The sequence below is a fragment of the Mobula hypostoma genome, chromosome 3 (assembly GCF_963921235.1).
Source record: "Mobula hypostoma chromosome 3, sMobHyp1.1, whole genome shotgun sequence".
Lineage (NCBI taxonomy): Eukaryota > Metazoa > Chordata > Chondrichthyes > Myliobatiformes > Myliobatidae > Mobula > Mobula hypostoma.
The window spans coordinates 137,900,119-137,915,300 of NC_086099.1; positions in this window are offsets into that span (position 1 = coordinate 137,900,119).

Sequence of the window (15,182 nt, forward strand, 5' to 3'; positions counted from 1 at the left end):
TAGTAAGATGAATACCCGGTGGTTGTGTGAGGTGTCGCATTATATGCATACACCAACTCGGGTAGATGTTGTGGCCATCTGCGCTTTTCTGGAGGCAATGTATGCAACAAATCATGCATTGTCCTGTTGAAACGCTTACACTGCGCATTTCCAGTAGGATGATGAGGTGTAGTACGGCTCTTCTTTACCCTGTATAGTTTGCAAGGCTCAGCTATGACCTCACTTTTGAAGTTACGGCCCTGATCAGGATGCAATCTCTCAGGAACACCGTACTTCATGAACAATTCCCTCAAGAGCACCCTTACTGTGGTATCCTCCTTTTGATCCTGAGTGGGAAATGCTTGGGTGAATTTAGTGAAAATGTCCGTGACCACTAAGACATTCTACAGCTACAACTTCAAGTGGCCTAGAAGCCAGAAATGACTTCATGGGGGGATGGATCCTAGGCTGAGGCATCTTAGTTAGCTCACAACATGGACAATTTTTGATCCACCATACCACATCCTCGTGTATGCCCACCCAAAAACATCGGTTTCTCAACAACTGCAGAGTGCGTCCTATGCCTTGATGGCCCATAGAGTCATGTACATACTCTAACACTTTGCTCCTCAAGCTGATAGGTACCAGAAGCTGGTAACACTCCCCAAGCTTCTCATCCTCACCTACCCTATACAGTAACCCTTTACGCTCCCTGTTATTGTCCCAGTGCTTTAACAGAGACGAAACAGGTTTAGGCAGAGTTTTACGCTCCTGGCCACTCAGCTTCCTTTTCTGATCCCATAAGTCTCTTGGGACACCTAACACAGGGTCTTGCTGCTGAAAAGTTTGCAAGTCCCCATTAGAATAACCTGGGAGGGTTGGAGTGTTCCCTTGCATCGGACCACTTACATCACTAGTACCAGCTTCTCAGGCTCAAATTTGCTTAACCAGCAGTAACCAGTGCCGGGTCAAGAGCAGTGCCGCGATTGATCGAACTACAGATCGCCACAGACCCATCAAACTCCGCGTCCTCTGAGACAGGCTCAGGCTCCCCTGCAAATGGCTGCCTGGAGAGTGCATCAGCCACAGTATTGCTCCGACCCAGACAATACTGGACATCGAAGTCAAACACTGACAGCTGTGAGATCCATCTCTACTCCACTCCTCCCAACTTGGCAGTTTTCAAATGGGATAGGGGGTTATTGTCAGTGATTACAGTGAAATTGGAACCCAGCGAGTATCCACAAAACTTCTCTACCACAGCCCACTTACGTGCAAGCAGCTCCAAGTTCATGCTGCTATAATTCCTATCATTCTTCTTGGCATTCCTTAATCGCCGGCTTGTATATGCAATAACCCCCTTTGCCTCTCCCTGCTGTTGGTATAACACAACTCCTAGCCCATGTTTGCTGGCATCGGTCTCCACTATAAAGGCTGGGAGAAATCGGCAAAGCCAAGGATGGGGGATCTGGTCAGCTTCTCTTTGAGCAAGTCAAAGGCAGTTTGACATTCTTCCGTCCAGGACTGTTTTAACAGCCGGTTTGTTTTACTTGGACTCCCTACATTAGTACACAAATTCACTACATCATGCAGCGGACCTGCAATCTTTGAGAATCCCTGAATGAATCGTCGATAATAACTGCAAAAACCAAGAAACGATCTTAAGTCCTTAACTGTCGATGGTACTGGTCACTGCTGAACAGCTGAGACCTTCTCAGGATTGGTGCCTATCCCCTTGGCTGATATCTGGTGTCCTAAGAACTTGACCTCTGACTGCAGAAAATGACACTTCTCCAATTTTACCTTCAGACCAGTCTCCCCGAGGTGCTTAAGCACAGTGTTGAGCCTCTCCAAGTGTTCCTGGACAGTCTGTGAATACGCCAGAATATCATCCAAGTACACAAGCATGATTTGGAAGACTAAGTCATTCATGGTTGCCCACATGAGCCTTTGAAAAGTCACCGGTCCACTGCAGATCCCAAACAGCATGCGAAGGTATTCATGCAGACCAAACGGGGTCGAAAAAGCAGTCTTATGCCTATCACACTCCTCTACCGCCACTTGGTGGTAACCACTCACGAGATCTACTGTCGAGAAAAATTGCGCTCCCCGCAGGGCATCAAAACAATTATCAAAATGCGGGAGCAGGAACGCGTCCTTTCTGGTCATAAGATTCAGTCTCCGATAACCTACACACAGTCTTATGCTACCATCTGCCTTCCGGACAAACACCACAGGTGAGGCATATGCACTATTGCTCTCCTGAATTACACCCTTCCTCAACAACTTTGAGATGTGCGCTTTCACTTCATTGTTCTGATTTGGCAGAACACGACGGTATGGCAGTGAAACAGGCTCGTCATCAATTAACTGAATTTCATGCTTGACCTTGTCAGTGTACCCAAGGTCTACTTCTTCAACTGCAAAGACATCCAGGTACTTAACCAGTAAAGCTCTTAGCTGAACTTGTTGTCCTTCACTACTCCCAATGTCGAGCTTGTCTAGAATTGACTTTTTAACTTGTGATTACTACACTCCTCCTTTACACCCATTGTCACGTGATCAACACCAGCTGAGATCCGCTGAAATCTTACTGCACATTGTTGATCACTATCCATGCACTCCACCTTTGACAGGATACCCAGCCAGATCCTAGGTGCGAGCCATACATCCTCTGGAGAGAGGTTTAAAATCTGCACTGACACTATACGATTCAATGAGCATAGGAATGTCAACAACACCTCCTGGTAAAGGGGTGTTAAGCGGCTCATGCAACATTTTAAGGTCACTACCAGCATCGCCAGTGGCCTTGCTAGCTGCAATGGTGACTACAGATCCAGCAGGTATGTGCCCAGTATCTTTTCCCAATACTCGGACTACTGCTTTCTTTTCAGTGGTGTGCATCTGCACTTTCTGGAAAACATCTCTCCAATCAGAATCCAGCTTCCCTTTTAGACTTGTGTCAAACTCTGCGTAGACAAGTTGCCTACACTGGCTGACAATGTTCATGCCTACAGTACATGGGATAGGTGGTTCGGTGCTAACAGGATCCCTGACTACTAGAAAGCCACAATTTGGTATCTTCATGCCCATTGCTTGAACCTCTAGCTCTGGATACCCAAGGTAAGGAATATCAAGACCATTTGCAGCTGTTAGCCTAAGCCAGCCAGCAGTGGACAACATATCCTTGTCCTGTCCATTCAAGTGTTCTCGAAAGAACTGCTCGGTCAGGGTGCTTACCTGACTACCTGTGTCCAACAGACAACGGACAGCGACACCTGATATTTCAAGCTCAACAACTGGACATGTTCCTATGGCGTGTTGCAGCAACTGTACATTATCTGTGTCTGAGGTTCTGCCGGATTGCCCGACTCCCAACCTCTTGAGGGCAGGAGGATGCAGGCTCCACTTCCCTTGTACTCCGCTTCTGTGGGCAATCCTTGGCCAAATGCCCTCCCTCCTGACACTTGAAACATATTGGTTGCCCATCTTCTGTGAACCTAGGCTGTAACTTATGTCTACTGCTAGTAGCGCGTGTAAAATCCCTCTGTACAGTGAGATTTTTCACTGCTTGAGTCATTTCACAAAGGACTTTGCCCTGCTCTGCGACCACTTTAAGGACATCATCTAGTGTGACAGACTCAGATTCCCGAGCTTTAAGAATCGAGCACTGTACCTGGCCACTGCTACACTTTGACTTTCCAGACCTTGTATTTCCCAGGGGCTCTTCTACGAGCCACAGACGAGCCTCCTCTCGCACTTCTATCATTGAGGACAGAGGGTGGTCCCGCACGAAGCTGTGGAGCTCCCTTCTGAGGGAAGGATCTCTGATCCCCTCTATAAATTGGTCTCTTAGCACCACCCTCTTATTGGTCACGGCATCAGGGGAGTGCTTCTGTAGCAAGTTAAGAGCTTGGGCCAGGGCATGTGAAAACTCTTTTACATCTTCACCCTCACGCTGTTTGCGACTGTAGAAGCCATGCCACAGCTGGGGTGCACTACACTCGTCTCTAAAAGCTTCCCTGAGATAGGTGAACAAGTCATCAGCCCTGGTCTTCCTCAGCATCACTGCGCATACGTGCTTCCTCTAAGGCTGCCCCCTGAGCAGGGAACAAAGTCATACTGATCCTGGTCAGGCTGATTTCTACTATGAAGTGCACAGTGTACTTCTTCAATAAAGTCATCAACAGACCTCCCACCTTTCTCAACATCCCCCATGAATGAAACAATGTGTCTTTCCCTTGGGACATATAACTTAATTTATTTATGGTTGCCATGGCTTCATCATATCTACTATGCAATTCCCTAATTTGTTCATTCAAATCAAGTTCAACTGGTGTGAAATCTGAGTGTAACATAGTAAAAGCTCAAGTCTTTAAAGTTTTAACAACAAGCCTGCAAAAGGAGTTGCTGCCGTCCTTTGCAGCAAACGCGATGACTTCATGGCCCACAATTCCCTGGATCCACGTCTCCGTTCTGCGTCCTGACATCAGTCGCTGATGTCATAGCACATTTCCGCGGCTCTACCGCGCCCTCCACAAGGCAACAGGCACTCCCTCCTTCCCCCCGACAGGAACAGCGTTCCTGTCTTCACCACTACCGTACTTTATAGGCATCCGTCAGTCTCATGATCGGACTAGCGACCTTCAAATCACTAGACGAACGCCTTAACCACTTGGCCACGTGCCATACATTACTGTATTAGGTATTGTATATTATACTGCATACAACAATCAGAGACCCTCTAAACTGGCTTGGAATTAACCCAACTCCTGGTACCAAATTTTGTAGCCTGGGGAAAAGTACACACTCAGGACAACAAATACTTTTTCAGGTTTTAATTCCTTTATCTGTTTTAGTGCTGGAAGAGGGTCTCAAAACAAAACGAATGAATTTACAACCAGTTCCTGCCATTACAATCTCAGTTTAAATTTCGATCCACACCCTTGTGTATCGATGAATTGTGTATGCAACATAAAAATACATAAAGCAAACCGCATAAAGCTAATACAGTAGTGGCAATTCTGCAGGAACACAATACAAACAACATTAGAATCCCACCAACCCTGCACCTTATACATTGCAGCGAAAATGTAAGCAAATACTTCTCGTCTAAGATGTCTACTACTTTTTAGTACACACGTGCTGAACTTCCAAACAGAGACTAAACATTCACTTTACGCTGTTGCATTCACAATCAGTCATGATACAATAAAGTTAAACAAAAGGTACACTTTCGCACAACTTTTACAAGATATTGCTTGGTAGTTAAATTACAGGAAGGCTGACCTACTAGGCCGGTGAGGAACTTTGCACAAGCCACGCGATCCAGCGTCGATGCCTTCACTCATGAAAATCTAAAGCATCCACATGTAAAACATGTCAAATTACGGATATTCTCAATCGCCAACAAGCATAAACAAATTCACATGGATATCGTCAATTAATACTCATCTTTCCTCACCATGCCCAGTATCTCTGGGAGGAACTTAATCCCAAACCCCCACCAACTTCTTCTGCCGAAAAGAAAAATGGTCTCCCCACTATCCCGCGTGTGCATAATGACATCACCGTCTCCACTTAAAGGCACAGACAACTATTCTAGCATTACCCGGATGGATGCCTAAGTACACCGTTAACAATAATGAATACGGATAGATGCCTAAGTACACCGTTAACAATAATGAATAAGATTCGACAGTCACCTGATTACATAAGGTTTAGTTGGATTTTCAGAAGGCCTTTTATAAGGTGCCGCACATGAAGCTGATGAACAAGAGCCTATTGTAGTACAGGAAAGATGCTAGTATGGATATAAAATTTGCTGATTGGCAGGAGGCAGAGAGTCAGAATAAAGAGGGCCTTTTCTGTTTGGATGATGGTGACAAGTGGTTTTTGCAGGGGTCGCTATTGGGACTGCTTTTTTCATGTAATATGATTTGGATGACGGAATTGATGGATTTATGGCCAAGTCTGCAAATGGATGAACAGGTGGTGTTATAAAGAAGCAGGGAGTCTGCAAAAGGACTTGGACAGATTGGGAGAATGAGCAAAGAAGTGGCAAATGGAATTAAGTGTGGGGAAGTGTATGGTCATGCACTTTGGTAGAAGGTCATTGATCCTGTTATATTTACTACTCTATAGATTTGCTGAGTATTCCTGCAGAAAAATAAATCTCACGGTTATATGTGGTGACACATACATATACATATACTGGTAATAAAATTTACTTTGAACATTGAACTTTGAATAAAAGCATCAACACTCTTTTCTAAATGGGGATAACATTCAAAAATCAGAGGTGCAAAAGGTCTTAGGAGTCCTTGTGCAGGATTCTCTAAAGGTTAATTTGTAGGTTGAGCTGGTGGTAAGGAAGGCAAACAAAATGTTAGCATTAATTTTGAGAGGACTAGAATGTTAGAGCAAGGATATCATGTGGAGGCTTTAAAGGTATTGGAATATTATGAGCAGCTTTGGGCATCTTATCTAAGAAAAGATATGCTGGCTTTGGAGAGGCTCCAGAGATTCATGAGTATGATTCTGCGAATGAAAGTGTTAACAATTGAGGAGCATCTGATGGCTCTGGTCCTGTACTCACTGGAGTTTAGAAGCACGAGGAGGAATCTCATTGAAAGCTATATTGAAGGGCCTAGACAGAGTGGATATGGAGAGGATGTTTCCTCTAGCGACTGAGCCTAGGACCCAAGGGCACAGCCTCAGGACAGAGGGATGTCCTTTTAGAACAGAGATTAGAAGGAATTTCTTTAGCCAGATGTTGGTGAATCTGTGAAATTCATTGCCACAGATGGCTTTTGAGGCTAAGCCATTGAGTATATTTAAAGCAGAGATTGATAACTTCTTAGTTAGGATGTCAAAGATTGCAGGGAGAAGACAGAAGAATGGCATTGAGAGGAATAATAAATCAGGCATGATGGAATGGCAGAGTCAATGGGCCAAGTCGCCTAATTCTGCTCCTATGTCTTATGGTTTTATGGTCTTTTGCATAAAAGTGTGAATACAACACAGATCATGTCAGCTGAAATGACAGTGGAAAGACTATACTTGGGATTGCTAACACAAAAAAATTCTGCAGATGCTGGAAATCTTGAACAACACACACACATTGCTGCAGGAACTCAGCAAGTCAGGCAACATTTACGGAGGGGAATAAACAGTCAACATTTCAGGCCAAAATCCTTCATCAGGACTGAAAGGAAGGGGGCAGAAGTCAGAATAAGGTGGAGGAAGGGAGGGGATAGTTCAGCAGGTAATAGTTGAGATCAGGTGAGAGCAAAACCTCCCTGTGGCTACTCATTTCAATTCAACTTCTCATTCCCAATCTGACATGTCTGCCCATGGCCTCCTTTACTAATCTTAACCCAAACCCAAACCCAGGTTGGAGGAGCAACACTTCAAATTTGTCTGGGTAGTCTCCAGATTGATGGCATGAACATTAAGATTTCTCTGACTTCCAGAGAAATTTCTTTCCCCACCACCCCTTCTCTCTTTTCCATTCTCCATCCTGGTTACCCTCTCACCCCCTCTCTGCTAGTCATCTGCCCATCACCTCCCTCCATTTTCCCTCCTCCTTCCTTCCATTTCTTCCATGGTCGACTGTCCACTCCTATTAGATTCCAACTTTTTCAGCCCTTTACCTCCTCCTCCCACCTCCTCCACCCATCCACCTTTCCCCCTCATCTGGTCTCACCTTTCACCTTCCAGTGTATACTGCTTTCCCTCCCTACCCACCTTCTTATTCTGGCTGCTTCCCATTCCTTTCTAGTCCTGATAAAGGGTCTAGGCCTGAAATATTGACTGTTTATTCCCGTCCTTAACTACTGACTTGCTGAGTTCCACCAACGTCTTGTGCGTTTTGATTTTTTTGATTGATCACAACCTATAAATTGATGGATCACAAGATTGAGCCTGAGATGTGAAAATCAACGTTATCTGTCCATCTAGTAATTGTCAGGATTCACACAGGAAGAGTGGATACTTAGATGAAATAAAGGAAATTATAACACTTGTAGAGTCTGCAATCCCGTGTGAATTACAGCATTCAACAAAAGAGCAGAGAAAAATCACAGGGTACAACCAACGCAAGTGTGATTCTGTGGTTAAGCATTAGTTCATTTATTTCCACAATGTTTTGGTGTTGTTTGTTTGTACAGTTGTAAAGACAGATTGAGGGTTGTGGGGTTAGAGCAAGCACTGCTTGCTTTGTTTTATATAGCTGATGTACAGAAGTTAAAAACAGAAAGCAGGGACGAGAACAAAGATTATGATTTGAAAAATAACAGTTGGAATTAACAGACAAATCACCTTTTTATCCTAGTTTATTGGCCCATATTATCCACTGAATGGTGCAACTCCTCAGTTTGTCTCTCCTAGGACCTCACTGCCTTGTCTAGTGTGGACACAGGCACATCCTTCTGCACATGACTACTGCCAGGAGATTGGCAAGTGCCAGTACAATGATTCACTGATGTCTATGACTTTGGATAATTGGTAGGGCTATGACTCCTAGGCTCACACTAAAATTGGGAATGACATTAATAAACACATATGCACTATTAAAAAAGTTGAAAAATTTTAAAATTATTAAAAGTTAAAAGCAAAAATAATTTATGCTTCCTTAAAAACAATTGACGATAACTCAGGTAATCTAAATAAATGTTCTAATCAGTAATCTACGGATATTATTACACAGGAAATTTAACAGGAAAGCTTCCCCACTCATTAATAGGAAATCTGATGGAATGTGCATTACCCCTTTAAAATCCAAAAGGAATCTACTAGCACATAGCAGAAGTTCTGCAGATGCCAATTAACTGCAGTGGAAAGCTGCATTTCAGTTTGCACCCCAGAGCACACAGTTCTGGCACAAAACATTCAGCTTTAATCATGATTTGTAACTGAATTGTGGTAAAAACCTGAAAACCAGTGGAAAATCCCAAGTCAACTGTTTTCATGTGTAACAATTTAAATGGATATTTTAAAATATCATGCTAGATGTTAACAACTTTGTTTTAAAATAGAATATACTATTAGCGTTGTGGCCCAGGATCCCTAGAATATTTACTTTGTCTAATATATAATATATAATATAAAAAAAACAATATATATATACACACACACACACACACACACTAAAAAATTGGACCATATTCAACTAAATAAAAATAGCTTTATGATCAGATTATGATTAATCCAATTATTCATTCAAGATCTATTAATTAGTAACTTAAGAGAGGAGATTTTGCAACACTCACAACTCGCTAGAGGAACTCAGCAGGTCGGGCAGCATCCGTGGAAAAGATCGGTCGACGTTTTGGGCCGGAACCCTTCGTCAGGACTGTAGAGGGAAGGGGCAGAGGCCCTATAAAGAAGGTGGGGGGAGGGTGGGAAGGAGAAGGCTGGTAGGTTCCAGGTGAAAAACCAGTAAGGGGAAAGATAAAGGGGTCGGGGAGGGAGGCAGGGAGGTGATGGGCAGGAAAGGTGAAAAAGGAATAGGGGAAAACATAATGGGTAGTAGAAGGAGGTGATAGGCAGCTGGGGGAGGGGGCAGAGTGACATAGGAATAGGGGAAGGGAGGCAGAGGGAATTACCAGAAGTTGGAGAATTCTATGTTCATACCAAGAGGCTGGAGACTACCTAGACGGTATATTTTGTTGAATAGAAATGTTATACTTTTACCTACAAAATAATGACAGAGATGAAACTGATGCAGGAAGTTTTAATTTGGAAAAATCAGGTATTCAGGTTTTTTTTAATCTTAGGCAAATAGATCAACATTCAATTCCTACAATTAACTGTAACTTAATTTATAGTGTCAATAATGATACTGTCAGTAATATCAGTAATTTCATCCCAGATTAACCAGTCACATCATTGGCAAGCTTCTTCTGTTATGTTTCCACAAATTATTGAATGTTTGCATTTGTTCATGCCCAAAATTTGATAAGTAAATTCTTAAAACAAAATGTACAGTTGCTAATGATAAGATTTACTGCCAAAAGTGTTTTACTGGGACAAAAAAGATAAGTAAATATTTAGATATGTCTTTGTAGATATCATCAGTTACAAATGAAGCTACCAAAGATATTTAAGGTTTTGATATTTAAGGTATTATACAGACAGTTGGCACACAATTGGCATTTGAGTTCAAATCAGACATCATCACTATTTTTGCCTACCTAGCCATAGAAGATTGTTACTCGTTTTCTCACACAGAAAATCAAATAGTTATATAGAGATGAGCTCACATTTACCTGGCATTTGGACTCTTTGTCAAGTTTCATCATTATTGTACGCTAAAGCAAAAAAAAGACATCACCTTTGCACAGCCATAAATAATATACAGCCAAACCTGACCAAAAATGATTCATATACAGTGGAAACTGGTTAATTGGGCCATCGGTTAATCAGGGCAGTTGCTTATTTGAGACATCTCTTAAAGAACAGAAACTAATTGAGAAAATAGTTGAGATTCTTGGGACACTCTGCTGCTTAACTGGGACAGGGGACAGTTGCCAACAAATTTCTAACTAGTATCTTGTGGGGCCGTTAGACAATACACCATGCTAAGAGCGAACCGTTTCAAAGTAGCTTCAGTTGGGTGTACTGGTTCCGATGTGTCCCAGTTAACCTGAATCCTCTGTATTATGCTTGTTGGATTAAGTGAGCAAATGAGCTCATTTGTCAGGAAAAATCCAGACTGTCCTTTCAAGCCATCTGACGTTCCATCTGCTTAGGTGAAAGGGTGGAGAGATTAGGCCAAGGTGCAACTAGATCGACTAGCCGTTGCCTGACTACTGCATCTTAACATAGAAGTCGGGAAGCCATAACACTCTGAAACTAGACAGCATTCCACTAATTGGCTGCTGAACAATTAAGATTTCTCTCGCTCTCTCATCTTTTTGTCAACTCCAAATATTCATCAAATGTAAACAGCTATAATCCAGTGAAGGTGGGCCTACATCATTGCACAGTTAAACTTATACCAGGTACCAGAAATATCTGGTATGTGAAGTCAGAAAATTTGAATTATCATAGGTTGTTTTGTTCTCCTCGGTTAAAAAGATGCAAGCACAAACCAGGACATTATAACAAGAGAAATTCAAGCAATAAAGGGTGTCTTTTTATTTCCAAATTCCCATTTATGTAATCAAACCCAGTTAATAAATTATTGCACTATTCACAAGCACTCATGATCCCAAGTTTTCATCCTCTTTGCGAGTAAGGTATTTCTGGATGTGATCATGTACAAATTGGGCTCTGTAGCTTTATTTCTAACAGCTGTCAAAAAGAACAGACTTGATCAGGTATTTCAAATGAGAAGCAGTTACTGGTGAGAGTATCAATGGGGAATCAGAAGTTCTTAGCCCTTAATTTTTCACCACTAGTTTGGATGGATGAAAAATCAGGAGTTGCAGACCTGTGAGATTATCAACTAATGTCTCTTGCAAGTGAGTGTCTTACGAGAGACCCCTGATCAGTAATCACCTATCTTATGTTAACAGCTTGAATTGGATTCCAAAATAAGTTCCAGGTGAAAAGGCCATACTAACCAATCCACTCAGTTGATATTTTCTTCTGTCATGGGCTTCATCACAAAGCACTTACTTATTGCTGTAAGTTCAGTGCGACATGCACCTGGATTGTATACATTTATGCCCCTTTTTTATGTGATATTTGTTTCTAGTATCTGCCAGGAATAAAAAATAATAAAGACTTACTAAGCACGCAGTAAAGTTTTCTCAGTGCACTATAACCATTGTTATCTCTCTATAACACAGTGTTGATGTCTGTCCACCTTTATCTGCAGGGCATAAGCAACCATTTCCCCAACAGTGTAGGTATGATTGCCAATTTTAATAAACCTGACATTTGAGCAACACACTACAACTAAGGTCACCAATGCAGGACAGTAAAAGCAGGAAAAGCATAAAGCCCATACAGAACATCTTTTTATTAATGTTTCAATGTTAAATACAGGGCAATTAATACCAGTGAAAATGCTGGACAAAATATTTTTTTCTTACTCTGAAGGATACTGTTGAACTGCATTTGAGACACAAACACTTTCACCTTGGTTAAATACCAAGTAATGTAATAGTTCACATCGCTGTATAGTTTGGATCTATGCCTTGTTAAAAAAATTATTTATGTAAAGCTCTATGCAGAACTTATTTTACTATATCAAACATGGTAGCCAATGAAGATGAGCAATGCCTGGATATATCCTTCAACCAAAACACAAATATTTGAACTGTAAGAAATTATTCTTTATTATTTAAAATAATCTTTTTTTTTGTGGTGTCAGAAACCAGGCCAACCTCTCTTCAGTTTCACAATCACTTTGTCTGCATCTCTGGAGACAAATTGTCTACTGATATCTTTTATAAGCCTGCTGTTTCCACAGTTATCTTGACTATAAATTTTCCCATCCTGTCTCCTGTAAAAATGCCATTTCCTTTTCTCAGTTTCTTCATTTTCACCACATCTGTTCCCAACATGAGGCTTTCTTTTCCATTGTATGTCCCCTTAAAAGAATGGGGTTTCCGTTCCGTCACCATTGATGCTGTCCTCACCTGTATCTCCTCTATTTCCTGAACATCGGCCCTGACCCATCTTCCTGCTGCCTTAACAAGGATCGAGTTCCTCTTGTCCTCAGTTACCACTCATGAGCCTCCACATCCAATACATCATTCTCCACAACCTCCAACATCTTCAACGGGACCCTACTACCAAGCATATCTTTATTCCCTCCCATCCCCCCCCCCGCCCACCATCGCTCTTCACGTTCTGCAAAGATCATTCCCTCCACGATTCCATAAGTCCATATGCTAGAGGAGCAGAATTAGCCCATTTGGTCCATCGAGCCTGGTCCGTCATTTTATCATGGCTGATCCATTTCCCTCTCAACCCCAATCTCCTGCCTTCTTGTATCCCTTTACGCCCTGACAAATCAAGAATCTATCAACCTCTGCCTTAAATGTACTCAATGACTTGGGCTCCACAGCTGCCTGTGGCAACAAATTCCACAGATTCACTACTCTCTGGCTAAAGATTCTCCCTTGTCTATTTGTTTGTCCCTACTTAATCTCCCTCCCAGCACTTACACCTGCAAGTGGAAGAAGTGCTACAACTACACATTCACATCCTCCCTCGCCTCCATTCAGGGCCTCAAGCAGTACTTTAGGTGAGGCAACACTTTACCTGTGAATCCATTGGGGTTATCTAATTTAACCACGATGCAGCCTCCTCTGCATTGGCGTGACCCTTAGTAGATTAGGGGACCATACTGTTGAACAGTTTCACTTCATCTGCAAAAAGCTGGATTTCCCACTGGCCAGCCATTTAAATTCCAATCCCAATTTTCATTCCAAAATGTTGGTCCATGGTGTCCTCTACTGCCACAATAAGGCCACACTCAAGTTAAAGGAGCAACATTTCCTATTCTGCCTGGGTAGCCTCCAACTTGATGACATGAACAGTGGTTTCTCCAGCCTCTGGTAAGCTCCCCCTACCCCTTTCCACTTCTTCAATTCTCCACCCTAGGCCCCTGTTACCTCTTCTCTTCTTCTCACCTGTCTATCACCTCTCCCCTAGTGCTCCTCCTTCTTCTCTTTTTCCCATGATCCACTCTCCCCTCCTATCACATCGCTTCTTCTCCAGTCCTTTCCCTTTTTCACCATCACCTCCAGCTTCTTTCTTCATCCACCCCTCCCCCACCCACCCGCTTTACCTATCACCTTCTAGCTTGTACTCCTTCCCCTCCACCTACTTTCTTATTTTGGCTTCTTCCCCACTCCTTTCGAGTCCTGATGAGTGGTTTCAGCCCAGAAAGTCGACAGTATATTCATTTCCATGGATGCTGCCTGACCTGCTGTATTCCTCTGACATTTTGTGTGTGTTACTCTGGGTTTCTGGCACCTGAAGATTCTCTTGTGTTTCTACAAATAGAATTGTTCTTCAGGGTATCTGCACTGTAGCTCAGTTTTGTGTAATCATAATATCATTAAGAAAAACTAACCACTTTCCTAGAAGGATTTTGATGATGCCTTTTATTTTGGTTACATAATGCAAGACCTATATGTTTTATTGAAAGATGGTGGTGGTACAGATGGAATGAACGCTTTAGCACTATTTGTGATCTATCCTTTCTGTGAACTATGACAGTTTACATCCTTTACACATAAATATTACATAACTGTTCACTGTTTTTTTAATACTCAGATATCTCTCACCTTTTCCCCATTATTTTCATCATCATTCAAATGTAGAAAAAAATGTAAATCAAAATATTTACAAAGTCATAATTCCCATGTAATACATAATATTGTGTATACATAATAATAAGAAAATTGTGAAGATCAGCATGAAGGATTTACAAACCAAACCTCGCAGCAATGAATATGAATGTTTTCTGGTGATGTATCACTCCTCATCCATAATACTACAGCTGTCAAGTGTGCCTTTGATAGTGATATCTAATAGCTACAGGACCTTTATCAATTAGCTGACATCTTACCCCAATGTAATTGTCATTGTGAACCAACAGAAAAAAGGAAACAATACCACGAATGACAATAATTGCATCCTAAGGAAGACATTGCCCAGAATTCTACAAAAACAGCCCAAGGACTGCCCTGAGCATCACTGTCACAAGTTCAAAGATGAGCAACTCCCCCAGCCCATCCACTCCCTGGGTTCTTGAAATTATGTGACATGGGATTTATTGCACATGCTGAGATGTCCCAATAAATGGCAATCTGCTATTACTTGAACATCTACAATGTGTGTGGCAAGAGACCTCCCCCATGGATGAGGGATTCTGACTCAGCGCTGATGTAATACATGATGGGTATCTAGAACATGTAAAAAGTCCATCTAATGTGATCTCAGAGTTAACGGTGCATCTAAGTTTAACACTACTTGTTCTCCTGCAGCAAAAAGTGTGGACAGTGGGAATCAGAGACATAACACTGTACCGTATTGTCAGCATGCAGTCTATTACTGATAACAACTGTCTTTTGAAATAAAGAATCTGTGTATGCTCTAATTTGTATAACACAATAGCTCTGCTTTGTAGTACATTGGTGTACTGTCACTTTGGAAAAAAAGCAAAGGCTGAACAATAAAAAAATTTCCCATTAGGTTGATTTTGAATCCTCATTTGAGGTGCAGGGGTACAAATA